General features: G+C 37.8%; 1 pseudogene; it reads left to right on the forward strand.

Moving 5' to 3' along the window:
• The first annotated feature begins 10059 nt into the window (after positions 1–10059).
• LOC113220422 lies at positions 10060–13092 on the forward strand (annotated as a pseudogene).
• Positions 13093–13770: the final 678 nt, after the last annotated feature.

Here is a 13770-nt window from a genome sequence, read left to right on the forward strand (position 1 = left end):
CCTTGTATGTACTTATACTGCAGAGATGGACTATTTTCCCACCTAAAGTCAGAGTCTCCAATTATAAACTAAATCCATTTTCCTTGTGTCTGGGAATATTGCTCCAGCAATTACTGCCCTCTTTTCTGTGTTACTTTTCAAATTTTTACCGTAGTATTAATATCAACTTATTAATGAAACTTCTCTTTATTCCATATTTTATTCCAGCTAGGTACTTAATTTTATTTTTCTGTTTATAAATAACTCACTGCAAATTTTATCAAGAATTCTTGTTCAATTTCCTCTACACTTATTTCCTTTTGGCCTCATTTTTACATTTCTTTTTTATGCCCAATTACTATTTCTTTAAAATCATTAATAATTAAGACGGGTGTGGTCGCTCATGCCTGTAATCCCAGCATTTTGGGAGGCCGAGGTGGGTGACACACCTGAGGTCAGGAGTTCGCGACCAGCCTGGCCAATATGGTGAAACCCCGTCTCTACTAAAAGTACAAACATTAGCTGGGCATGGTGGCACATGTCTGCAATTCCAGCTACTTGGGAGGCTGAGGCAGGAGAATCCCCTGAACCTGGGAGACAGAGGTTGCAGTGAGCCAAGATGAAGCCACTACACTCCAGCCTGGGTGACAAGAGTGAAACTCTGTCTCAAAAACAAACAAACAAAAAATCATTAATAATCACTCTTGAAAATAAAATTCTATATTCTAAATTTTCCATTTTTGAACCAGACTGTAGCATTTAACCCAGTCAGTTACACTGCCCTAAACATTTTCATCAGTTGGCCTCTGGGATTGTCTCCCCTGGTTCTCTCTTTTATTACTTGCCTATTCTCATCAGAAAGATTTTCTAGAATTCTTCCTGAACCCTTAAATGCTGCTGCTTTTCCCTTTGAGTAGTCCAAAAAAATCTTGTTTTCTCTATCCACAAACACTGTCTAAATAATATTTTCCTGTTTTATAACTTTTCCATTATTCAACAAATACTTATGTAGCACCTATTATGTGACCAGCAGTATGATGAGTGGAAGAGATAGATCAATTAACAAAATGAATAAACATCCTGCCCTCTGCAGTGTACATTCTATTAAACGCAGAGATATACAATAGGTAGAAAACTGTACTGTGTATTAGAAGGTGATGATTACTAAAGAGAAAAATCAATTCCTTGTGATTTGAAATAGAGTTGACATGGAAGACCTTGAGGGGCAGATAATATTTGAGTAAAGAAATGGGGTAGGGGACAATGGATTATTAGGAAGTCGTATGACTTTAAATATGGCTTCTGTGTGGGGAAACAAATTCCAATTTTATTGGTCCAGCTTTGGCCTGTAAACTGTAGGCCTGTGTCCAGCTATCTACTTACACCTCATGTGGATAACTAATTTAAGAAGCATCTCAAGCAAAACAGGTCTAAGAATAAAAAAATAAAAACACTTCATTTTCTTCCAACAATATTCTTCCCAACAGCCATTTATATCTTAATTCTTAAATGTAAAACATTCCAGTAATGACTATTATTGTAGTTTTTTCTGTATGAAATTCCTGTAGTCAATCTTACCTATTCCCTTTTTCACCCACTCCATAACCAAGCTATGTAAATGCTATTGGCTTTTACACTTACATATGTAAATGCTATTGGCTTTACATTTAAAATATCTGTAGTCTGAGCACTTTATAACCTCCACAGAACCCACTCTGACTCAAGACACCACTGTCTCTCCTTTGAATATGGCAATAATGTTCAAACTGCCATCCCTGCTCTAATCTTACTCCCTGAAAGCCAATTTTTACAGAAACCAAATTGCTCTTATCACCCTGAGAAGTAAGCACCAAGATTATATTATACACTACAGAATCTTCTCTTACTAGAGCTCCAATCCTCTCATGTCTCCTCCCACTGTTCTCAATCGTTCTACTCCATCACTCTGGCCTAGCTGTTTCTAGAATACACCAAGCTTCTCCTCTCAGGTTTGCACTTTATTTTCACCCTTCTTAGAGGGCAGTTACACCGATTTTTGAAAGGTTACACTTTTTTTTCAGGTCTCTGTTACATATAACATATAGAAATAATACTTTTGTGAGGAGTGGCCAGCAGTGGACCGAGTGAAATGAGTCAGTCCAGTTCCCACCCATGAAGAAGGGTCAAAGTCAAAGGAACAATTGTGTGTCATCTCTCCTTCCACAGGTAAAAGAAGACACATCGGGGACTAATCATTCTCTCTCAGCATATCCCCACAATTCTGTTTTTATTCTTTTTTTTTTTTTTTTTTTTACTTATTTTTAGCACATGCCACCATTTGACGCGTCAAATTTGCCTTTGTTTGTTTGTTTGTTTGTTTGTTTGTTTTGTTATCCCCACTCCCAGTGGAAGATGAGCTTTACACAGTAGGGATTAGTCTATTTTGCTGTTGTATCTTCAACACCAAAAATAACTGTCTGGCATGTGATAGGTATGTGAGAAATATTTATTGAATGTTTTTGAATGAATTAAGTATGAAGCAAAGCAGACAGTTCACATGTGCTGCAGTTCATTGTAGCTGAAAATAGTCTAAGATTTAGTTGTTGAAAATATCAGAATCAAAAAGGACAAAAAGACAAAGTTGCATATCTATTCTTTATATCAAGAAAAACTCTCTAGACCAGAAGAGAGTTTTCTAAGATTTTGAGATGTTCTTGAGATGTTCTCAAGAGTTTCCTAAGATTTTTCGTTGTTGATCCTTCAGACAGACTATATAATTCAAGATTTAGAGAAGAACACAGAAGTACTAATATTTTTGGTTGTCAATCTGAACAGATATCTTGAATTATTAATAAAATGAGTGAGAAGGAGCATGAATATAGAAAATGATGGTTTTCAGAACAGAGACAAACAGCAACTAGCTAGTGCATTTAGCAACTGTTTACACTTTTTAAAGCTTATCTTTCACAATTCTAAAAAATGGTTTATAGTAATAATAAAAGTTTCTTCAGTCACATTATGCATGTATAATGCAATGCATTATCTCTTACAGTCTCCCTCATTTTTCATTAACCCACATCATAATTATATAGCAGTACTTTCATCAAATTTCTAAATATTTATCTTTCTCTCTAATTAAAATCAACCTTCATTACTCTTAAGTATTTCATATTTTCCATATTAATGATATTAATGTGTATTAGATTGACAAATCTAAATAATCTACTCATCCAGTTACTCTGGTAAAGAATAATACTGAAGGGAACATTGACATAAATGCACAGAATTCATATAAAAAAGAAAGTAAATATACTATTAGATGTAATAATTTACACATGATATGAAGCTCTTTCCCTAACACTAAAAAATAATTTCTTATATTTTGTAGATTTCAATATTATATGTTTAGAGTTAGAAACTAATAATAATGGCTGGTTCAGAAGACTGAGATGGGGAGTTTTCACTTTAATATTGCTTTCCATTAGTTACTCAGCTTATACTGGTTTTATGATGTATACTGATATTATGTTACATAAAGTGGTTTTACATCAGTAAAATAACATATTCATCACACATGCATGCTGCTCAAAATCACATATTGGTGTTACACTACTTTTCAGTTCAACTTCATAAAATGTATCTAATTTTTAAGATGAATTTTTAGATAACTAAACTATTTAATGGCCATTTACATTACTTTTCAAAAATGTATCAATTATGTGTCTGAAGAGAATCCAGGAAAAGATACTTTAAAGTCATAGGATCTTGCTCTTCTGGTTCAAATTTCATTAAGAAAAAAACAACATTTCTCTTTCAAAATTTTGCTGAATCATTAAAGTTGGTTTCACACTCTATTTCAGTGACTATATTTTGAAAAATTGAAATAAATTTTTTTTTCTGTTTTTTCTACTTTATAATTACATACACCTTGGAGACTCAATCTCAAATTGAAACAAATAAGTTGACTCTTTAATTAGTTCTTTGTTGCTCTCGTTAGTCATAATCTTGAACTATTTGTCAGGTCACCTTGCATTTTTGAAGGCTCCATTGGAAGAATGGAGCTTTTGTTTTTATTGTGTCATCATTTTATAAAATGCCTGTCATGTGCTATGAGATAATGCTTGTTTAATATAGAAAAAGAATAGTTGTGCTCTTGTTTCTAATTATGCTAATACAATTTCAAAATATATTTTAGAAAGCTTATAGATTTGTACACGTCACTGAGATATACCAAAAAACAAATAAAATTGGCGTATTTTTTGTAGTGCCATTTTATATACCCCTGATAATCTTACTTTCTCTTCAAAACAGTCATGTTTAATTGGTTTTCAGCTTTGCTAATTAGAACTGGATACTGGAAAACAGTGTGATTAAGCACACCGGGCTTGACCCTTGGTCTTCTGAGGACAATACAATGACTACTTGATGAAAACTATTTCAACCCAATAACTTTGTTAAATAGTAGCAGTAGGAAGAGGAGTGAAAATACACTTTACTTTTTAAAGGCAAAATGAAGGCTTCCCTATAAGGTGAAAGATGTATGTTAATATTTAACCCTATCAGGCACCAATCTTTGTGCATGTGCATGTTTTTAAAGTTCTAGTGGATATAATATTTGTATGGGTATACATGCCTATGTATATATGTGAAAACGTATATATTTAGAGTTGATTATGTATGCCAATTTCATCAATTTTATTTCTGAAATATATTATGAAAATAAAATATTGTATGTAATATAGTTTTAAAGTTTGAAGAATGCTAATAAAATAAAACAAGTATCATGACAGAGTATTAAAAGATAACATTAAAAGTCCATATATAAAAGCATATTTTTTGCTCCTTCAGTTAATAATTTTTCTTAGTGTTTTCACTTCTTTGATTTGCCTATTCTCCAAATATTCTATTTTTTGCCTATTCTCTAAAATATTCTATTTAACATGTATTCATGCATGTTATCAGGAGTGATTACAATAGAAGAAAATATTCACCAATTATCAGACCTAACATGCCAGACCATATAATTTCATTTAAAATGTATATAATTGTGGTTAGACATTTAATTTTTTATTGTATGTCTGTCAGTTTTTTTTTTTTTTTTTTTTTTTTTTTTAATTTCTGGGTTTTGTCTGTTGCTTTTACCAACAATTCTGCAGTAAAAAATTATATGCATCACCCTTGGCATCCACATGAAGTATTCCGTTACATTAAACTCCTAGAAATACAATGACTGCCACAAGTTCAGGTGTGCTCAGTTGTACTGGACAATGAAAATATTTTCTCAAAGTTATTCCATAAATTTAAAATTTCCGGAGGAGTGTCTACAATTTTCATTGCCCCAGAAACTTTTCAGCACTTGATATTGTTAAGCACTTTTTCATTTTTTTCTAACATGGTGTGGTTAAATGTTTTCCAACTCTGATTTTAATTTTTCATTTCCCAAGTATTATTGAAGTTTTTCACTTTTACATAAATTCCATGGTATATTTATTTCCATTTAGTTAAATGAGTTCAAGATTTTTGTTTGTAATTTTCTATTAGATTGTTTGCTCCTTCAAATAATTTGTATAGCCTCTTTACTATTTCTATATTTAAATCTTTATTGATAATATATTAATACATTCGACAAACTTTTGACTTGTTATTTATCCTTTTTTATGATGTACTTTATAAAAAAAATCTTAATTTTAATGGAGTCTAAATTTTCAAACTTTCTTCTGTGCCTAGTTTTTAATCTTAAAAAAAAAATTGTATTTGCAGAACTAGTAAAGCTTTTCCTCAATATTTTAAAGGTTTTCAAATTTTGTCTTCCAAATGTAACCTCAAAATTCATTCGTAATTTATTTCTTAATGTTATAATCCAGTTTTTATATACTTTTTTCTACATGGATAACAAATGGATCCAGCACCATTTACTTAATACTCAATCATTTCCCGCTAATATGCAATGTCAGCTTTGTATATACAAGGTTTTCATATAAATGGTGATCTGATTGTTGTTTTTTATATATTACAATTAATGAATTACCCATTCCAGTATCATTACTAATGGAATTTTATTGCTACAGCTTTATAAAGAGCTATGACTTTAAGGAGGAGAAATAAACCCTTCTTCACTGTTCTGTAGGTTTAGCCTTTATATGTTTGACTCCTTAATCTTTTTTACTAATATTAGAAATTATGCTATCAAGTTTCCTGTAAAAAGTATAGAAAATTGATTATCCTTATAAATTGAAGAAAACGTTTTAATTAAATTTAATAATTTTTCTGATTCTTATTTTTCTCTGAATTGTCTTCAAATTGTTAGACCCTATATTGCTTTTCTTTTATATTTTGCTTGTTAGAAATTATATCTTAATTTAAAAAAGAAATGGTGATACAAAACATTGTAACTTTGTTCTTTCTGAATCAATATTAATGATGTGTTTCTAAATACTATTTTATTTTTATTTCACAAGGTTTTTTCTAAATTTTATGGAAATTATTCATATTTATTTTTGAGACAAAGTCTCACTTTGTCATTCAGGCTGGAGTGCAGTGGAATGATTTTGGCTCACTGTAGTTTTGACCTCCCTGGATTAGGTGATCCTCCCACCTCGGCCTCCTAAGTAACTAGGACTGTAGACACTCATCACCACCACATCTGGCTAATTTTTGTATTTTTGTGAAGGTGAGGTTTCATCATGTTTCCCAGATTGGACTCAAACTCCTGAGCTCAAGTGATGCACCCACTTCAACCTCCCAATATTCTGAGATTAGATGCATGAGCCACTATGCATGCATGTAATTAAAAATGTGTCAATTTTTAATTGACAAATAATAATTATGTGTGTATATATATATATAATTATAAAAAGTATTAAAGGTAATTGTTGGTGAGGATTCAGTTTGGATATTTTCAATTGACAATTCTTTCAGTTGAACAACGTTGATTTCAATTTGGTTGAAGCGACTGTCAAACACATCTATTGAGTTATTATTTTTTAGATGCACTATGTTTTAGTTCAGAATATTTCACTGATTGTTACAGTTGCAAACTCATAAAATGTTTGTCATGCAAATTATTTTACCCTTTTCATAAAGAATTTATTTTACTAAACGAATCATTTATTTCAAAAAGACTTAAATATTGGGATATACTCTACAATATTTGGATTTCTACCAATTTCAATATTTAGATGAAACATGGTATGGTTTGGCTCTGTTTCCCAACCCAAATCTCATGTTGAATTGTAACCTCCAATGTTAGAGGTAGAGTCAAATGGGAGGTGATTGGATCATGGGTGCATATTTCCCCCTGGCTCTTCTCGTAATAGTGATTAAGTTCTCACAATATCTTGTTGTTTAAAAGTTTATGACATCTCCTCATCATCCTCTTCCTCCTTCTTTGGCCATGTAAGACATGCCTTCTTCCCCTTCATCTTCTGTCATGGTTATAAGCTTCCTGAGGCCTCTGCTTCCTGTACAGCCTGCAGAACTTTGAGTCAATTAAACCTCTTTTCTTTATATATTACCCAGTCTCAGTTAGTCCTTTATAGCAATGTGAGAATGAACTAATAGTAAAAATTGGTACCAGGAGTGGGGCATTGTTATGAAGATACCTGAAAATGTGGAAGTAACTTTGGAACTGGTAGACAGGCAGAGGTTGGAAAATCGTGGATGACTCAGAAGAAGACAGGAAGATGAAAGAAAGTTTGGAACTTCCTAGGGACCTGTTGAATTGCTTTGACGAAAATTCTGATAGTAATAAAGACAATGAGGTCCAGTCTGAGGTGGTCTCAGATGGAGAGGAACTTATTGGGAACTGAAGCAAAGGTCACTTTTGTTACTCATTAGCAAAGAGGTTGGATGCCTAGAAGTCTGTGGAACTTTGAACTTGAGAGAGATGATTTATGGTATCTGGTGGAAGAAATTTCTAAGCAACAAAGCATTCAAGATGTTACCTGGCTGCTTCTAAAAACATTTGCTCATATGCATGAGCAAAGAGATTATTTGAAACTGGAAGCTATATTTAAAAGTGAAAAGGAGCATGAAAGTTTGGAAAATTTGGAGTCTGGCTATGTGGTAGAAAAGAAAAACACATTTCCGGTGAAAGAATTCAAGCCAGCTACAGAAATTTGCACAGGACAAGCCAAACGTTAATAGCCAAGGCAATGGGGAAAACACATTGAGGTTATTTCAGAAACCTTTTTGGTAGACCCTCTGATCACAGGCCTAGGAAAGAAGGATGGTTTCATGGGCAGGGGGGCCAAGAAATGGTTTCATGGGCAGGGGGCACACTCTCCTGTGTGCAACCTTGGGACACTTCTCTCTGCATCCCAACTTCTCCAGCTCCAGCTATAGCTACAAGGGCCCCAGGTACATCTCAGGCTGTTGCTCCAAAGGGTGCAAGACCCCATAAGCCTTGGCAGCTTCCACATTGTGTTAAGCATGTGGGTGTGCAGAGGACAACAGTTGAGACTTCAGCAACTCTGCCTAGATTCCAGAGGATATATGGAAACAACTGAATGTCCTGTTAGAAGTCTACTGCAGGGGTAGAACTCTTATGGAGAAACTCTACTAAGGCAATGCAGAGGGGAAAAGTGGGGTTGGAGCCCTCACACAGAGTCCCCACTTAGACACTGCCTGGTAGAGTTCTGAGAGGAAAGCTACTGTCCTCTGGACCCCAGAATAATAGATCCACCAACAATTTGCACCATGAGCCTAGAAAAGTCACAGTCACTAAACTGGGAAAATAGTCATGGTGACTATATCCTGTAGAGCCACAGAGACAGGGCTACCCAAGGCCTTGGTAGCCCACCCTTTGCATCAGTGTTGCCTAGATATGAGACTTAGAGTCAAAGAGTATTATTTTGGAGCTTTAAGATTTAATGACTGCCTTGTTGTGTTTCAGACTTTTGTGCGGCTTTCAACTCCTTTCTTTGGGCTGATTCCTCCCTTTTGGAAAGAGAGTATGTATTCAATGCCTGTACTCCCATTGTATGTCAGAAGTAACCAACTTGTCTTTGATGATACAGTCTCATGGGTGGAAAGGACCAGCCTTGTCTGAAATGAGACTTTTATTTGGGTCTTTTGAGTTAATATTGAAATGAATTAAGACTTTTCCAGACTGTTGAGAAGGGATGATTGCTATTTTGAAATGTGAGAAGGACATAGGATTTGGGAGGGTCCAGGGTTGGAATAGTATGGTTTGACAATGTGTCCTCAACCAAATCTCATATTGAATTTTAATCTCCAATGTTTGAGGTAAAGCTAGGTGCAGGGTGATTGGATCATGGCAATCACCAAGAACAGCAAAGAGTTTCCTGTTACGGTTCTTGTGATAGTGAGTGAGTTCTCATGAGATCTGGTTGTTTACAAGAGTGTGGCACCTTTTCCCTCACCCTATTCCTCCTTCTCCAGTCACGTAAGATGTGCCTGCTTCCCATTCTGTCATAATTGTAAGTTTTCTAAGGCTTCTCCAGCCATGCTTTCTGTACAGACTGTGAAACTTTGAGTAAATTAAACCTCTGTAAATTAACTGGTCTCAGGTAGTTATTTATACTAATGTGAGAATGGACTATTACAACACATAAGTCTCTTCATATTTTATATAGTATTATTTTTCTCTACAAAATAAATCTTTATTGTGATAGTTTTGTACCATTTTCAGCTTCAGAATTTGGACTCTGAATACCCACCCTCATGTTTGAAGCTGCCCCCGTAGCTCATGGTTCCATGCAGAATTCTGCTAGATTCCCTTCCCACCAAAACTAGCCTTCTGCCTGGAAAAAGCTGAAGTATTCACATTCTTAGCCAAACTAAGAACCAGAAAAACATCCAAGACAAAGAAAATAAAAGTAATTACTTCAACTTTGAGAGTTTCTCCTCTCTTTGCAAATGTATTCATTTGATTTCTCCTCATTTCTTCTATAAAAGTCTGATGTCTTTGAAGACAAAGACAAAGACATATATTGTAAGTTACTTTTCTGATTATTCTAAGTGTAAGAGTTAGTCTGACACAAATACACTATACTACCCCAAAGAAGAAATCTCAAATATGATTTTTAAAAAATAAACTAAATAGACTTTGCAAACAGAGCAGCTGCTGCAGCAGGGCCCATGGAGGACACACAGTACATCCTGCCCAATGAAATTGGAGTGTCTAGCATGGAATGCCTCGAGGCCTTCTGCCTCCTGTCACCCACAGAGCACCTCCTCTATTCTCACAACCTTACCCATGCTGACTGGTACAGAGGCCTGGATGTGCTGCTGTAGACCTTCCCCAAGGCCCCCGACACCTATCCTCTGCTCAGTCACCACTTCTGCTCCCAGGACCCCAACCAGCTATGCCAACATGACCTGGCCGAGGGCCTTACCAAAGAGGAGTATCAGGAGAAGCTGGAATGGGTGATCCTAGGTCATGAGACTGCTCAGGGGCTTCTGGAAGACCTGCAGGGATCTTATGTTCTCTTTGGAGTCAAGGCTTCGACACCTTGGGCTGGAGAAGGAGAGAATCACCACCTATTTCTTTGGGAATTGTACCATGGAAGATGCAAAACTGACCTGAGACTTTCTAGACTCACAGAACCTCAGATCCTACAACACCTGGCTCTTCAAAGAGGTGGACGGAGAAGGGTAGCCCCACTACGAGGTGTGTCTGGCTTCTCAGCACAGAGCCTTCCCTGCACTCCGAGGTGACTTTCAGGCTCAAAAGCAACAAATTCTGGGGAAGCCCTCTCCAGGTGACCCAGGGAGACTATGTGCTCATCCCCCAGAAGGTGGTGGAGCAGCTGGAGAAAGCCAAGCCGTACGCAATCAACAGCCACCAGGGGCAGATGCTGGCCCAGTATAAATAGCACTTCACCCAGGGCTCCATCAAGGCCCACAAGAGGGGGTCCTGCTTCGGGAATCAGCACAAAATCCCCATCATGGAGAGTTACATCGAGTTCATCTAGAGCTACCGAGTTCATCGAGAGCTACCATGACCCCTTTGGTTCCTGAGGAGAATTTGAATACTTCGTAGTCGTGATAAACAAGGCCATGAATGCCAAGTTTGAGTGGCTGGTGGCAAGCGCAGAGCAGCTGCTAAAGGAGCTTTCCTGACCCCAAGTCTTTGAGAAGGACAAGTTCCTCACCCCTGATTTCACCTCCCTGGATGTTCTCACCTTTGCTGGCTCTGGCATCCCTGCCAGCAGTAACATCCCCAACTACCATGACCTGAGGCAGATGGAAGGTTTTAAGAACGTATCGCTTGTGAACGTCCTGGCTATGGCCTACACCACGCAGCAGTCTAAGCTCACCTTCCTGGAAGAGGATGGCAAGGACCTGTACATCCTCTGGAAGGGGCCCTCCTTTTATGTGCAGATGGGCCTGTACGAGTTGCTGGGCCATGACAGTGGCAAGCTCTTTGTGCAGGATAAAAAAGGAGCATTCAACTTTGACCAGGAGACATTGATCAACCCAGAGACTGGTGAGCAGATTCAGAGCTGGAGCTGAGCAGGGAGACTTGGGAAAGCAAGTTCAACACCATCGCCTCCAGCTACAAAGAGTGCTGAGCTGAGAGCGTGGGTCTCTTCCTCTGTCTCCACCTGAAAGTGCTGGAGATCTTTGGCTTTGAGGGGGCTGATGCGGAGGACGTGATCTACGTGAACTGACTCCACATGGTTCGTTCGGGGTGGGCTGCTCCCTCTGGGGTTCTAAGGCCTCCAACTGGCGACAGGCTCATATGCAGGCCTGGTTTGTGATCCTGAGAGTCTTGCTGGAAGCTAGCGAGGTACTCGTTACCATCATTCCTATCACAGGCTCCAAGGGGCACCTGGATGCCAAGGTCCACCTCCACTGCAGCAAGATCTGGTCTGTGGGCAAGAGACTTCCTGCAGAGACTTCCTGCAGAGACTTCAGTTGCTCAAGTCCACAGGGTTACGTGGCCGGAGGGTGGGCCCTGCACGAGGGGAATGCTGACCCCCGAGTGCTTCCTCACCCTCAGGCACAGAGTGCTGCTGCCTAAGGAATCTCAGAACTCATCATTCATATCCAGCACCTACAAAGAACTCAATCAAATTTACAAGAAAAAACAAACAACCCCATCAAACAGTGGGCAAAGGATATGAACAGACACTTCTGAAAAGAAGACATTCATACAGCCAACAGACAGATGAAAAAATGCTTATCATCACTCGTCATCAGAGAAATACAAATTAAAACCACAATGAGATACCATCTCACACCAGTTAGAATGGCAATCATTAAAAAATCAGGAAACAACAGGTGCTGGACAGGATGTGGAGAAATAGGAACACTTTTACACTGTTGGTGGGACTGTAAACTACTTCAACCATTGTGGAAAACAGTGTGGCGATTCCTCAAGGATCTAGAACTAGAAATAGCATTTGACCCAGCCATTCCATTACTGGGGATATACCCAAAGGATTATAAATCATGCTGCTATAAAGACATATGCACACGTAAGTTTATTGTTGCACTATTCACAATAGCAAAGACTTGGAATCAACCCAAATGTCCATCAGGACAGACTGGATTAAGAAAATGTGGCACATATACACCATGGAATACTATGCAGGCATAAAAATACTATGCAGGCATAAAAAAGATGAGTTTGTGTGCTTTGTAGGGACATGGATGCAGCTGGAAACCATCATTCTCAGCAAACTGTCGCAAGAACTGAAAACCAAATACCGCATGTTCTCACTCATAGGTGCGAATTGAACAATGAGTACACTTGGATACAGGAAGGGGATCATCACACACTGGGTCCTATTGTGGGGAGTGAGGGGGAGAGATAGCATTAGGAGATATATCTAATGTAAATGAGTTAATAGGTACAGCACACCAACATGGCACAAGTATGCATATGTAACAAACCTGCACGTTGTGCACATGTACCCTAGAACTTAAAGTATAATAAAAAGAAAGAAAGAAAGAAAGAAACTCATCGTTCAGCCCAACACTTGCCTTAAAGGCTCAGACGTGCAGCTTCTGGAATACCAGACCTCAGCTGCTGGCCACATCCTAACCTTCTCCGAGCGTTTTCCAGAGGATGGACCCGAGTTGGAGGAGGTCCTCACACAGCTGGCCACAACGGATGTCCGATTCCAGAAGGGCCCCATTGAGGCCCCATCTGGCCATGCTTGAGGAAGATGTATGGTCTCTCCCCCAACTCCATCAAACCAAGGCTTCAGGTGACCCTCCATTCGCTGGTATATTTAGGGGCTAGGGGAGGGGGAGGAGCAGGAGCTTGGACCTTGGTACTACCTTAGCTGAGGGTGATGACACTAACCCCTTCCATTTGTCAACACTTTCTAGCTTGCCAAGTGGTTCCCCTCTGTGATCTCATTTCATCTTGCACTGCCATATGTGGAGTGAGCAAGACAGGGCTCACCAGCCTGCCTACCAGATGAGGAAATGGCAGTTCTGAGAAGTCACTGGTCTAGATCCTGCATGTGGCTCGTGACAGCTAGGGTTCAAAATGTTCTCACCAAATCCAATGCTCCTCACGTATTAATTTTACAAACAGACAAATAAATATCAGAGACAACTATCAAATAAATAAATAAATAAGCTAAATAATTTTGACTGATTTATTCCATTTACATTCATGACATTTCTCATATATCAACATCATATATATGGATTGATTTCACTAATTTTATATTTTGTTTACCCATTCTATTATTAACAAATTTCTTGATATATTTGTACCCCATTCTTTGGATATTTTAAAAAATATTTTATTTGGTCGGGTGCGGTGGCTTGTGCCTGTAATCCCAGCACTTTGAGAGGCCGAGGCAGGTGGATTACGAGGTCAGGAGA

This window comes from Piliocolobus tephrosceles, unplaced genomic scaffold, assembly GCF_002776525.5.
Source record: "Piliocolobus tephrosceles isolate RC106 unplaced genomic scaffold, ASM277652v3 unscaffolded_1144, whole genome shotgun sequence".
Classification (NCBI taxonomy): domain Eukaryota; kingdom Metazoa; phylum Chordata; class Mammalia; order Primates; family Cercopithecidae; genus Piliocolobus; species Piliocolobus tephrosceles.